Here is a 14,274-nt window from a genome sequence, read left to right as displayed (position 1 = left end):
GAATGCGGAACGGGCTTTTGCCACGTCGCGCTCTTCTTCCAATGCGTCCAAGCTGTCGGGCCGATCGAGCTCGGCTTCTCTTTCTTTGTACATGCGCACTCGAGGAGAGTCATGGATTATGTCGCATGGCAGTACTGCCTCTGCGCAGTATACCATAAAAAATGGTGTGAATCCGGTAGTGCGATTCGGCGTGGTCCACAGCCCCCAGAGTACAGAGTCAAGCTCCTCCACCCAGTGCGTGTTAGATTCCTTGAGGGATCGCACTAGTCTGGGTTTGATGCCGCTCATAATGAGACCGTTTGCCCGTTCGACTTGACCGTTAGTTTGAGGGTGATAGACTGAAGCATAGTTGAGCTTGATGCCCATGTTTTTGCACCAAAGATTGACTTCATCGGCCGTGAAGTTTGTGCCGTTGTCGGTTATGATGCTGTGGGGGACGCCGTAATGGTGTACGACCCCGGATATGAAGTCTATCACTGGTCCATATTCGGCCATCTTTACAGGCTTGGCTTCTTCCATTTGGTGAATTTGTCCACCATGACCAGTAGATATTTTTGCTTGTGGATTCCTCCTTTAAGGGGTCCGACCATGTCGAGCCCCCTAACCACGAAAGTCCAGGTAATGGGTATAGTTTGTAGGGTGGTAGGTGGCATGTGGCTTTGGTTGGCGAATAACTGGCAACCAACACATCGTTGCACTAAGTCCTGAGCGTCTGCCCGGGCCGTTGGCCAATAAAGTTCGGTACGGAAGGCCTTGCTTACAAGGGCCCGGGCTGTGGCGTGGTGCCCGCCGAGTCCGGCATGAATTTCAGCCAAAAGGTCTCGCCCTTCCTCTTCAGAGATACACCTTTGAAGGACTCCGGTTGTGCTTTTCTTGTAAAGCTCTCACTCGTGGACTTTGTAGGCTTTAGATCGCCGCACTATGCAGCGGGCCTCGTTTTGGTCCTCGGGAAGTTCCTGCCTAGTTAGGTAGGCTAGGAATGGTTCTGGCCAAGGGGCAATGACTGCCATTATTGCGTGGGCTGACGGCATTGTTTCGTTGGCGGAGCCCCCAACTGTGTCAGAATGTCCGGTGGGGGCGGTGTAGTTGTGTCCAGGCTATTGTTTCCGGATTCTCCTTCCCATAATACGGATGGATTAAACAGCCTTTCTAGGAAGATGTTGGGAGGGACGGCCTCGCGCTTGGGGCCAATGCGTGCCAACATGTCTGCTGCCTGGTTATTTTCCCGGGCTATGTGATGAAATTCCAGCCCCTCAAACCGAGCTGACATCTTTAAGATGGCGTTGCGGTAAGCTACCATTTTTGGATCCTTGGCGTCGAAGTCTCCATTTATTTGGGATATTGCGAGGTTTGAATCCCCGCGGACCTCTAGGCGCTGAATGTCCATGGAGACTGCCATCCGGAGGCCATGTAAAAGGGCCTCGTATTCGGCTGCGTTGTTGGAATCCGTGTACATTATCTGAAGTACTATTGGACTGTGTCTCCTGTTGGGGACGTCAGAACGACGCCAGCCCCCAGGCCAGCCAACATTTTGGAGCCGTCGAAGTGCATGATCCAGTTGGAGTATGCGTCGTACTCTTTAGGGAGTTCGGCTTCAGTCCATTCGGCGATGAAGTCGGCCAAAACCTGTGACCTAATAGCTTGCCTTGGCTTGTAGGTTATGTCGAACGGGAGGAGCTCGATGGCCCATTTGGCAATCCGGCCCGTTGCGTCGCGGTTGTTTATAATATCGTTAAGGGGTACTTCGGATGCCACTGTTACGGAGCACTCTTGAAAGTAGTGTCGCAGCTTCCGGGATGCCATGAACACCGCGTATGCTATCTTTTGATAATGCGGGTACCGTGACTTGCATGGAGTTAGTATAGTGGACACGTAGTACACTGGTTTTTGGAGGGGGAACTTGTGTCTGTCCGCTTCTCGTTCGATAACGAGCACCGCGCTTACAACTTGATGGGTTGCCGCGATGTATAATAGCATTGGTTCGCCCGTGTTGGGCGCAGCCAGGACCGGATTTTTTGCCAGTATGGCTTTTATTTCTTCGAGTCCGGCCGTGGCGGCGTCCGTCCACTTGAAGTGGTCGGTGCGCCGCAGGAGGCGATAGAGGGGTAATGCCTTTTCTCCTAAGCGGGAGATAAAGCGGCTTAGAGCCGCCATGCATCCTGTCAATCTTTGTATTTGTTTGAGGTCCTTTGGGGTATCCAATTGTGACAGAGCTCGGATCTTGGCTGGGTTTGCTTCAATTCCTCTACCGGATACGATGAAGCCCAAGAGCTTTCCGGTTGGTACGCCGAAAAGGCATTTTTCTGGGTTGAGCTTAATGTCATATGTTCGGAGATTGTCGAACATGAGCCTCATGTCGTCTACTAGAGTATCGACGTGTTTTGTTTTGACGACCACGTCATCTACGTATGCTTCAACTGTTTTGCTGATCTGGTTGGCCGGCGTTTTTGAGCCCGAAGGGCATCGTGTTGAAGCAGAATGGGCCGTATGGGGTGATGAATGCCGTTGCGGCTTGGTCTGACTCTGCCATCTTGATTTGGTGGTAGCTAGAGTATGCATTGAGGAAACACAATGAGTCGTGTCCTGTGGTGGCGTCGATGATTTGATCAATTCGGGGGAGTGGGAAAGGGTCCTTTGGACATGCCTTATTTAGGTCTTTGAAATCGACACATAGGCGCCAAGATTTGTCCTTCTTTGGTACCATCACCAGGTTTGCTAGCCAGTCTGGATGTTTTATGTCCCTGATGAATCCGGCTTCCAGCAGTTTTGCTAGCTCCACTCCCATGGCTTGTCTCTTGGGTTCGGAAAAATGCCGTAGAGTCTACTTGACGGGTTTAAACCCTTTTAGGATGTTCAGGCTGTGCTCAGCCAGCCTGCGTGGGATTCCTGGCATATCTGAGAGGTGCTAGGCGAAAATGTCCCAATTTTCTCGCAGGAAGTCTCGAAGTGCGGCGTCTACATCGGGTTTTAGTTGTGCCTCGATGGAGGCCGTTTTTGTAGGGTCTGTTGGATGGACTTGGAATTTGACTATCTCATCTATTGGTTTGAAAGAGGTGGACTTGGATCTCTTGTCTAGTATCACATTGTCCCTGTCCACCGTGGAGCGCAACGCAGTTAGTTCCTCGGCCGCTAGGGCCTCGGATAATGCCTCCAGGGCCAGTGTGGCTGTCTTGTTTTCAGCGCGGAGCGCTATGTCCGGATCACTTGCGAGAGTGATGATTCCGTTGGCTCCGGGCATTTTGAGCTTCACGTATCTGTAATGGGGTATGGCTTGGAAAATTGTAAATGCTTCTCGCCCTAGCAGAGCGTGGTATCCGCTGCTAAACGGGGCCACTTGAAACGTGACCTCCTCGAATCTGTAATTATCCGGCGTGCCGAACACCACATCCAATGTGATTTTTCCTGAACAGCACGCTTCCCGGCTTGGAATTATTCCTCGAAAAGTTGTGTTGCTTCGCTCAATGCGTCTCCAGTCAATTTCCATTTTTCGTAGGGTTTCCTCGTAGATGAGGTTGAGTCCGCTGCCGCCGTCCATGAGTACCTTTGTGAGTCGGAAGCCATCCACTATCGGACTGAGGACCAATGCGGCTGGTGCTCGGGCTGTCCGGAATTTAGGTTCGTCACTGGCATTCAATATGACAGCCGTGTCACTCCATGTGTTTATTGTTGCTACTTGGTAGACTTCGGCAAGGTTGCGGAGCGTCCGTTTCCTTGCATTGTTTTATGTGAAGGTCCCAAAGACTGTCGACACCGTACTGGGGAGGTATTCTTCGGGTGGTGGAGTTAAAAGCTCCTCGCCACTTCAGGCCACCTGCCGTAGTATCCAACATGCTCTAAGGCTGTGCGTTGGTGTGGCTTCCCCTGAATTATGAATTTTACAGGGTCCATTGAGCCATCCTTCCAGTACGGTCCCATACCCTGTAGAGGGTTTTTGTTTTTTGATGTTTGGCTTAGATGCCTGGCGATAATACGCCCTTTTATTTTGGACTGGTGTTGTATTCGGGGCCGGATTGTCCCAGAATTTGTCTTCGGTTTTCCGAACGCTTTCAGTCGCACAGTACTTTCGTACTATGGATGTCAAGTCGGCGAATCGTATAATTTCGCGGTGACTTATTGCGTTGAGGATTCTGATGTCTGTGCAGTTGTTGCAGAAGAGTGAAGTTGCTTCTTTCTCGCGGCAATCCTTTATCCTGTTCATAACCAGGAGGAATCTAGCCCAGTAGTGGTGTACTGTTTCACCGGGCTCTTGCCGTATTAGGGATAAATCCCGCATAGTTGGGTGGGCGGGTGGAATTAAATCCGGAAGCCTGCCCGATGTAAGATTCAGGGGCCAAGCGGTTTCCGAATTCGGAAGCTTGCTTTCTTGGACATTATTCAATGAATCGGGCCTGCTGCCTGACTTTAGGTTCAGGGTTTGGGCGACATCCTCCCCTCCGCGGGTGTCCGGCTTGGAGGGATCGGGAGTCCGGACACATCTAGTCCTTAGGGCGGGCGAAGACTCGCCGCATTGTTCTTCAACCACTTCGACGTGATGGGTGACCTGGGGAGAGTCAATCTCTCTCTGATCGGATCTAACTGCTCGGCAAGCTCCAAGCTGATGTGAAGATTGCTTTCGATGGCCTGAGAGGTCATCGTCGGCGCGGCGGCCGGACAGGCGGTCATCAAAAACCTGCCTAGCCGGAGAGTTTGGCCGACAGCCAAAGCTCCTTTAGCAATGACGCCGTCTTTAAAGACGGGGTGCGGCATCCTTCCTGATGGTGACGACACAGTGGAACTCTCAATGAAAGCACCAATGTCGGTGTCAAAACCAGCGGATCTCGGGTAGGGGGTCCCGAACTGTGCGTCTAGGCAGATGGTAACAGGAGACAAGGGACACGATGTTTTTACCCAGGTTCGGGCCCTCTCGATGGAGGTAAAACCCTACTCCTGCTTGACTAATATTGATGATATGGGTAGTACAAGAGTAGATCTACCACGAGATCGGAATGGCTAAATCCTAGAAGCTAGCCTATGGTATGATTGTTGTTCGTCCTACGGACTAAAACTCTCCCGTTTATATAGACACCGGAGAGGGCTAGGGTTACACAGAGTCGGTTACAATGGGAGGAGATCTTCATATCATATCGCTAAGCTTGCCTTCCACGCCAAGGAAAGTCCCATTCGGACACGGTACGGAGTCTTCAATCTTGTATCTTCATAGTCCGGGAGTCTGGCCAAAGGTCTTAGTCTGGCTAGTCGGACACCCCCTAATCTAGGACTCCCTCAGTCGGGCTCTCCAAGAAAGAAAGAATAAGAACTCTTAGGCCGAGATGTGGGCACCACCGGTGTTTTCATGTGCTTGCGCGCCAAGAGCATATTGGCGCGTGCTCGAAATTCATGTTACCTTTTCATCCCCTGTCTCCCGCCCCTCCCCCACCTCTGGAATCTCGATTACTACTCCAGTTCCCCCAAATCCCCATCCTGTACTCCCAGTACTCAAGCGCACTATCCTATCGCCGGTGAACGCGGATCTCCGAGCCGGAGATCCTGAGGTCCGTCCTGCCTTCGATCGCTGCATGCTGTTGCTCAACAGTGGCATGGCGGCGCTTGACGACAAGTTTGCCGGCAAAGTGCTGATGGTAACCATCAATGGCGACTGGCCTCCCGTCTCGCCGTACGACCTTGTCAAAGCTCTTGGCATTGCGCACGCCATCCAAATAAGTGACTTGCTCATCGAAGTCTGTCCGCCACCAACTGATTTCTTCGTCAGGTTCCGGACAACTTTCGACTGCAGTCGTGTGTTTGAATCTTCCAGGCATTTGTTCTGCGATGGTGCGCTGGTGAGCTTTGATCGGTGGCACCCAGGATGGGGCTCGGTGCCCTCTGAGATTGAGTTTTTAACAAATCTTACCTTCCACGGCATGCCTCGACGTACTTGGAACAATGAGTCCATGAACGAGCTTATCAACGACTTTGGAGGTGAGCTCGTAAGTATGTTTGTTCCTCGAGACAGATGGGCTCTGACGGTTATGACATGGATGAAGAAGCCGTCCACCATACTGAAGGTGATTGGTGTTGAGATACCGGTGCAGGAACCGGGGTTGTACTGTTCGTTGCCACCAAGGCCGCTACGGACCACGTTAGGGATGTACCTGTATCGAGTGTTCGTGCATGTTGAAGAAGTGGTCAATCCATCAATCGAAGTTCTGTCGCCGCCGCTGGTGCCAGGGTCCGTCGACGACGTCCATTACAGGAGTCAACATCAGACATTCCCCGTGTTGCTCAGAATGATGGATGGCACAGGGCCTACTCCATCGCACGGCGGAGGCCACTGCTTCTTTGGGAGAAGAGGCAGGGCTGGGTGACTGGATGTGCTCTAATTTGAGGTAACAACTGAATCTTGTGAGATACTAGTTAAATCCGAGCTATGGGTGTGTAGCACTGATATGCCAGTAGATTTGATTGTGACCTGTTCTAATTTAGTACCTGAAATTTTTTAGAAAGGGCTGTACGTCAACTTAATGTGCTAGCAGAACTTATTGTGTTGTCTGTCTGTTTTCTTGGCACAACATTCAAGATATTTCCCCGTCATTGATAAAGAAAATAAACCATTATGTACGACTTCGTTTGTTTCAACATAGCCCTTCCCATAGCGATCCACTGCTTCCATCCTGATTGTGCCACCCGCGTGAAATTTTTGTATGCAAGTTCAGTGTGCTATGATGTTCTATATGATTGTGTCAACTATATAAGTTTTTACTGAGCATCAGCATTGCATATGGCTGAAAGATGTATTTACGAGCATCGACCGATGGCTCTCTCTCTCTCTCTCTCTCTCTCTCTCACACACACACACACACACACACACACAAACACACACACTCACATACGCGCACACGCACAAGTGGGACCCATTGAATTATTTATTTGCTCGTGACATATTTTAATTAGGTTCCACTGTAATCTAACTTTTTTCTTAAGTTATTAATTGAGCTCAGTGACTTCAAAAATTTGTATAGAAGCCTTGTTTGGGCCTTTCCGGCATCGCTGAATGTGGGCTGAGTAACCATGTTAGGTTGTACTGTACTACACATGCCTTTTTTTCAACATCAGCAATGCAACTGGGCTGACAGTTGTACACAATATCCGGGTCAACTTGTTATTCTCCGCCCTGCTGGGCTGCAAACTTTTCTAGGAGGTACGCTTTAGGCTTAACAAGAAAATGGACTTTAAGAAATAATAAATGGGATGTAATTATAATAACTGGGCAGTAACTATGCACCAAACACATAATTAGTTTAAAAAATATATTAATTTTAGAATTAGAAAATTTTAATTTCATTACTTGTTGCGCGCGCAATATTTCGTTGGCTTTTAACGTAATACAAATTTATTTTGAAAATATATTTAACCTGACTAGAAATTTCGGATAAAAATATTTCGGATCCCATCAAAATGTGGGAATTTTTTCTGAATTCTGTTTTGAGCGGTTGTTTGAAATTATTAATCGTTGACCTAGCTAGAAGTTGGGTTGTACTTTTAACAAACTGTAAATGGGATGTAGTAAATTCCATTAGAATTAAAAAATGGCTTGTACAGTCTTACAAATCGCAAATGGGCTATATGTTCTCTGCCAAATCCGAGCTGTGGGCCTACTAAGTTGACGCGTACCAAGGGCTTTGTCAACTTAGTCAATATAAATGATTCTAGCTGCAGTGACCGTATGATGTCCATCCAACGGTCGTAGTGCTTCTTCAACCTCTGGTCTTCTTGATCCAGCCGCCCAAAGCAGCGCCGGTCGTGCCGTGTGATCCTTCCTCCCATGGTCGGTTGTCATGCCGCGGAGGCCTCACCGCCTCCTACTACTCCTGCCGCTGGCAAGGCCATCCCTCCACTCACCCACACCCCCTGTTATTCTGCGGCGATGACAGCCACACACCACAGCCGAACGAGTGAACCCTCATACTCCTCTCCGCATGGGCATCCACTGCCGCGTCTTCCCCGGCTCCACGTCGTCCCCTTCCTAGGCCTCGCCGTCATCCACCGCCGTGGTGCTCTCGGCGCGGCGTGGTCAATGTGGTCAACGACCGACTTCCATCAGAATAGTACTGTACGTGGAGAGGCTGACAGCTGGGTCCACAGCCACATGCCAGTTTTTTTGTGATTTGCAAAGTAAGTCACTTTGTCAGGCCTGTTCGGCTGCAAATCTTTCAAGATGAGGAGAGCTTCATTCGGCTGGCCGAGAAAATGGCCTATCAGTAATGAGAAATGGGTTGTGCATCTTTCAAATAGATCAACCCGGCAATTAGTTTCAAATTTCTTTTTTTCATTTCGATATTTTAAATTGCATTGATTTTTATGCGTGGACAATTTATTTTTAAAATCAGTTTGAATATGACTCGGAATTTCGGGATTAAAAACAGTTCGGACCGCACCGAAATATGCAAAATTTCGTATAATTTGTTAACCGTGGCCACAATATGGGCTGTAATGCGAACAAAAAGAATATGGGCTCCGAAAAAACCTTAAGAATTAGCGAATGGGCTGTAAATTATTAGAAATAATGGCAGATGGACTGTATGCTGTTTTCCATAGATTTGAGGCTTTCCTAAAAAAGAAGGTTGACGCACAAGCAGTGATTGTTGGATTTCCATCCAACGGCCGTCGCGGTTCTTGAATCTCTGCTCTTCCTACTCCAGCCGCTCAAACAAGCGCCGGCGGGACTGCCTGCTCCCTCCTCCCCGCGGCCGGCTGTGCTGCTGCGCAGGCCTCACCGCCCCACCGTACTCCCATCGCTGGCCTAGCCATCACTCTACTCACCCACACCTTCTGTTATTCTCCAGCGACGGCAGACGTACGAGTAAACCCTCGTACAGTCGTACTCCCCTCCACGTGGGAAACAACTGCCGAGTCTTCCTTGCCTCCGTGTCGTTCCCTCCCTAGGCTTCACCGTCGTCCACCGCCCTGGTGCTCTCGGCGTGGCTTGGTCAACGACCGACATGCATCTGAAGTGGACTGTATGTGGAGAGGCTGACAGCTCGGTCCACGGCTGCAGCAAGGAAGTGCCTCCTTATTACGCGCAAAATAATTATTCCTTCACCTGACAGCAGGGACCCATCGGGCGGGCCATCAAATTTCGTGAAAAAAATGTTTCCCCCCTGACTCTGGGACGCACCAGCTACATCTTCGCATGCAAGGAAGTGCGTTCGAAAAAAAAACGATTCGCCCCCCTGACTGCTGGGACCCACCAGCTACATCTTCGCACGCAAGGAAGTGCCTGACAGTCGGGACCCACTTGGTCGAAGCGTACGTAGCATTGTCATTCTGGTCGCGAATGTGTACGTACATATATACTGGTCGATGTAGAGGCGTGCACGTAGCATGTACACGTACGTACAGCGGCCAGTGTGCAAGAAAGAAAATTCGGCCACGTATGTGTATATACGGGCAGGGTCTCAAACGCCTACTCACGCATATATATGTACGACTAGGGCTCGTGTACATGGCTGGGTCAGAATGGAGAAACAACGTCATCGTCGTGTTCATTGGGCGACAACCGGTTGGGTCGGAACGGAATGCGTGGTCGTGTTCATCGGGAGGGCTTGGAATAGGCGATGGAAATGAGGCCTGGCGTACCGCAGAACGGAGGAAATGGCCTTGTGTTCGACCGACCACATTCGAAACGGGATCCTGTTCATTGGGAGGGGTCTGGCGTACTGCAAAACGTAGGAAACGGACCTCCAACGGTTGAAACAGGGGTCCTGTTGATCGGGAGGGGTGTGGCGTACAGCAAAACGGACGAAACGGACTTGTGTTGGAGCACTATGGTCGAATCGGGGGTCCTGTTCATCGGGAGAGGTGTGGCGTACTGCAAAACAGGACTCCACGGGATAATGTTTATCTCCACCATCGACCTCCTCCAGCCTGCACGGGCTACTGTTCATCCACCGTCGACCTCCTCCAGCCTCCACCTACGACTGTTCATCCACGGGCTCCTGTTCATCCAGCCTCCACCGCGCGCTACTCCACCGGCTAGTATTCAACCACCCCTCCACGGGCACCCGTGCATCGTCTACTGTTCATCCACCCCTCCACGGGGTCATCCTGTTCATCCAGCCCTCCACGGGGTCCTGTTCATCCAGCCCCAACCGACTCGATTGATCGGGGTCCTGTTCATCCAGAGGCAACGCCACGGGTCCTGTTCATCTACTCCCACCGCTCACTGTTCATCCAACCCCCCCCCCCCCCCCGCAATGCTCACTGTTCATCCAGAGGCAACGCCACGGGTCCTGTTCATCCACTACGACCGCTCACTGTTCATCCAACCCCCCCCCCCCCCCGCAATGCTCACTCTTCATCCAGAGAGGCAGCGTCGATCGGCTTCAGTAAGAAGCAGTAGCAAAGGAATCGATCGCTCGGGTTCAGTAACGCGTAGCCTGCAGTGTAATTGCTCGGGTTCAGTTAGAGCCCAATGCCTCGCTCGGGTTCAGTTAGAGCCAACGCCTCGCACACACGCGCGTACGTGCATGAGAGAAACGCGCATCGCTCGGCCCCCGACCACCCACCGTAACCGGGAACTCCCCGAAATTTTCCTCGCCCTCGCTTCTACCACGGTTTTTTCCGTCATGGACGGCCCAAAGAATGTCATGCAGCTGCGTCTCCGGCCCACCCAAGACGAAAAGCCCATTTTCTGTCATGAGTTTTTGTCATAGAAGTAGGAGCCCACCACATCTATGATGATATCGGGTTTTGACACAATTATTGTCATAGAAGTGTCATATGTATGACAGAAAAAAATTCGTTCGGCCCAAAATGTCACGGATGTGTCTTTTTTTGTAGTGAAGGCTGCCAACCACACCAATAGAAGTTGTTGGGTTTTCAAACAGCCTAAGCATATTGGGAAAGGGTCGCCCAGCAAGGACGAAGACGAAGAGCCTCGCCCACCGAATACAGGGGGACATAAGAAATCCCCCCCAAAGTCATAACGGTGAACATGATATACGTTACTCACATCCCTAAGAGGTAGTGCAAGCGCGCGTTAAGAGACGTCTACGTGATAGAGCTAGTCGTCCCAAAATTCAACCCATGGTCAGCATGCCTGATCACTTTTGATCGCTGAGACCATCCGACCAGTATCCATCATGGAGGTTCAGCCGCGTTGGTCCTTGACGTAATTATCGATGGATTTCACCTAACGAGGGTCCTCATGGATGGCAGCAGCAGTCTCAACCTGCTCTATCAGGACACAGTCCGCAAAATGGGTATTGACTCGTCAAGAATCAAGCCTACCAAAACTACCTTCAAAAGAGTAATTACTGGTGTAGAGGCCAACTCCACGGGCTCAGTCACATAGGAAGTCGTCTTCGGTTCGCCGGACAACTTCCGAAGTGAGAACTTGATCTTCGACATCGTCCCTTTCCGTAGTGGCTATCACGCACTGCTTGGACGAACTGCATTTGCCCGCTTGCTACCTCTTTAGCACTACGTTGGATTTCCCCGAAGAGGAGAGGATGACGCAGTAAAGTAGCGTAAGTATTTCCCTCGGTTTTTGAGAACCAAGGTATCAATCCAGTAGGAGATCACGCACGAGTCCCTCGTACCTACACAAAATGATAGCTACTCGCAACCAACGCGATTAGGGGTTGTCAATCCCTTCACGGTCACTTACGAGGGTGAAATCTGATAGAGATGATAAATAATATTTTTGGTATTTTTGATATAGAGATGCAAAGTGAAAAGTAAAAAGCAAAGTAAGAACAAAGCAAATAATAAAGTAATGGAGATTGATATGATGAGAATAGACCCGGGGGCCATAGGATTCACTAGTGGCTTCTCTCAAGAGCATAAGTATTCTACGACGGGTGAACAAATTACTGTTGAGAAATTGACAGAATTGAGCATAATTATGAGTATTTCTAGGTATGACCACGTGTATAGGCATCACATCTGAGACAAGTAGATCGAAACGATTCTACATCTACTACTATTACTCCACTCATGAATCGCTATCCAGCATGCATGTAGAGTATTAAGTTAAAAATAGAGTAACACCTTAAGCAAGATGACATGATGTACAGGGTCAAATTCATGCAATATGATAAAAACCCCATCTTGTTATCCTTGATGGCAACAATACAATACGTGCCTTGCAAACCTTTCTGTCACTGGGTAAGGACACCGCAAGATCGAACCCAAAGCTAAACACTTCTCCCATTGCAAGAACTACCAATCTAGTTGGCCAAACCAAACGGATAATTCGAAAAGACTTGCAAAGATAACTCGGTCATAAATAAAAGAATTCAAAGAAGATTCAAATATTATTCATAGATAAGCTGGATCATAAACCCACAATTCATCGGTCTCAATAAACACACCGCAAAAAAGAAGATTACATCGAATAGATCTCCACAAGAGTGGTGGAGGACATTGTATTGAGATCCAAAAAGAGAGAAGAAGCCATCTAGCTACTAGCTATGGACCCGAAGGTCTGAAGTAAACTACTCACACTTCATCGGAGAGGATATAGTGTTGAAGTAGAAGCCCTCCATGGTGGATGCCCCCTCCGACGGAGCTCCGAAACAGGCCCCAAGATGGGATCTCGTGGATACAGAAAGTTGCGGCGGTGGAATTAGGTTTTTGGCTCCGTATTTGATCTGTCGGGGGTACGCAAGTATATATAGGAGGAAGGCGTACGTCGGTGGAGGAACAGGGGGCCCACGAGGTAGGGGGTGCGCCCTAGGGGGCGCCCCCCAACCTTGTGACATCCTCTGTTGTTCCTTGGAGAAGGGTCCAAGTCTCCTGGATCACGTTCGGTGAGAAAATCACATTCCCGAAAGTTTCATTCCGTTTGGGCTCCGTTTGATATTATGTTTCTTCGAAATACTGAAATAGGCAAAAAACAACAATTCTGGGCTGGGCCTCCGATTAATAGGTTAGTCCCAAAAATAATATAAAAGTGGAAAATTAATCCCAATATAGTCCAAAACAGTAGAAAAAGTAGCATGGAGCAATAAAAAATTATAGATACGTTGGATATGTATGTGGGATCCCCAAGCTTAATTCCTGCTCGTCCTTGAGTAGGTAAATGATAAAAAAGAATTTTTGACGCAGAGTGATACTTTGGCATAATTTCAATGTAAATATTTCTTAATTGTGGAATGAATATTCAGATCTGAAAGATTCAAGACAAAAGTTCATATTGACATAAAAGTAATAATACTTCAAGCATACTAATCAAAGAAATCATGTCTTCTCAAAATAACATGGCTAAAGAAAGTTATCCCTACAAAATCATATAGTCTGGCTGTTGCTCTATCTTCATCACACAAATTATTTAATCATGCACAACCCCGATGACAATCCAAGCAATTGTTTCATACTTTAGTAATCTCAAACTTTTTCTATTTTCACGCAATACATGAGCGTGAGCCATGGACATAGCACTATAGGTGGAATATAATGGTGGTTGTGGAGAAGACAAAAAGGAGAAGATAGTCTCACATCAACTAGGCGTATCAACGGGCTACGGAGATGCCCATTAATAGATATCAATGTGAGTGAGTAGGGATTGCCATGCGACGGATGCACTAGAGCTATAAATATATGAAAGCTCAACAAAAGAAACTAAGTGGGTGTCCATCCAACTTGCTTGCTCACGAAGACCTAGGGCACTTTTGAAGAAGCCCATCATTGGAATATACAAGCCAAGTTCTATAATGAAAAGTTGCCACTAGTATATGAAAGTGACAACATATGAGACTCTCTATCATGAAGATCATGGTGCTACTTTGAAGCACAAGTGTGGAAAAAGGATAGTAGCATTATCCCTTCTATATTTTTCTCTCATATTTCTTTTTATTTGGGCCTTTTCTCTTTTTTTTATGGCCTCTTTTTTTTATTTCGTCCGGAGTCTCATCCCGACTTATGGGGGAATCATAGTCTCCATCATCCTTTCCTCACTGGGACAATGCTCTAATAATGATGATCGTCACACTTTTATATTTCTTACAACTCAACAATTACAACTCAATACTTAGAACAATATATGACTCTATATGAATGCCTCCGGTGGTGTACCGGGATATGCAATGAATCAAGAGCGACATGTATGAAAGTTATGAAGGTGGCCTTGCCACAAATACAATGTCAATTACATGTTCATGCAAAAGCAATATGACAAAAGTTACGTGTGTCATATGAACGGAACGGTGGAAAGTTGCATGGCAATATATCTCGAAATGGCTGTGGAAATTCCATGATAGGTAGGTATGGTGGCTATTTTGAGGAAGGTATATG

The sequence above is a fragment of the Triticum aestivum genome, chromosome 4A (genome assembly GCF_018294505.1).
Source record: "Triticum aestivum cultivar Chinese Spring chromosome 4A, IWGSC CS RefSeq v2.1, whole genome shotgun sequence".
Taxonomy (NCBI): domain Eukaryota; kingdom Viridiplantae; phylum Streptophyta; class Magnoliopsida; order Poales; family Poaceae; genus Triticum; species Triticum aestivum.
The sequence above is the reverse complement of the archived record's forward strand: the minus strand, read 5'-3'. Positions refer to the sequence as shown.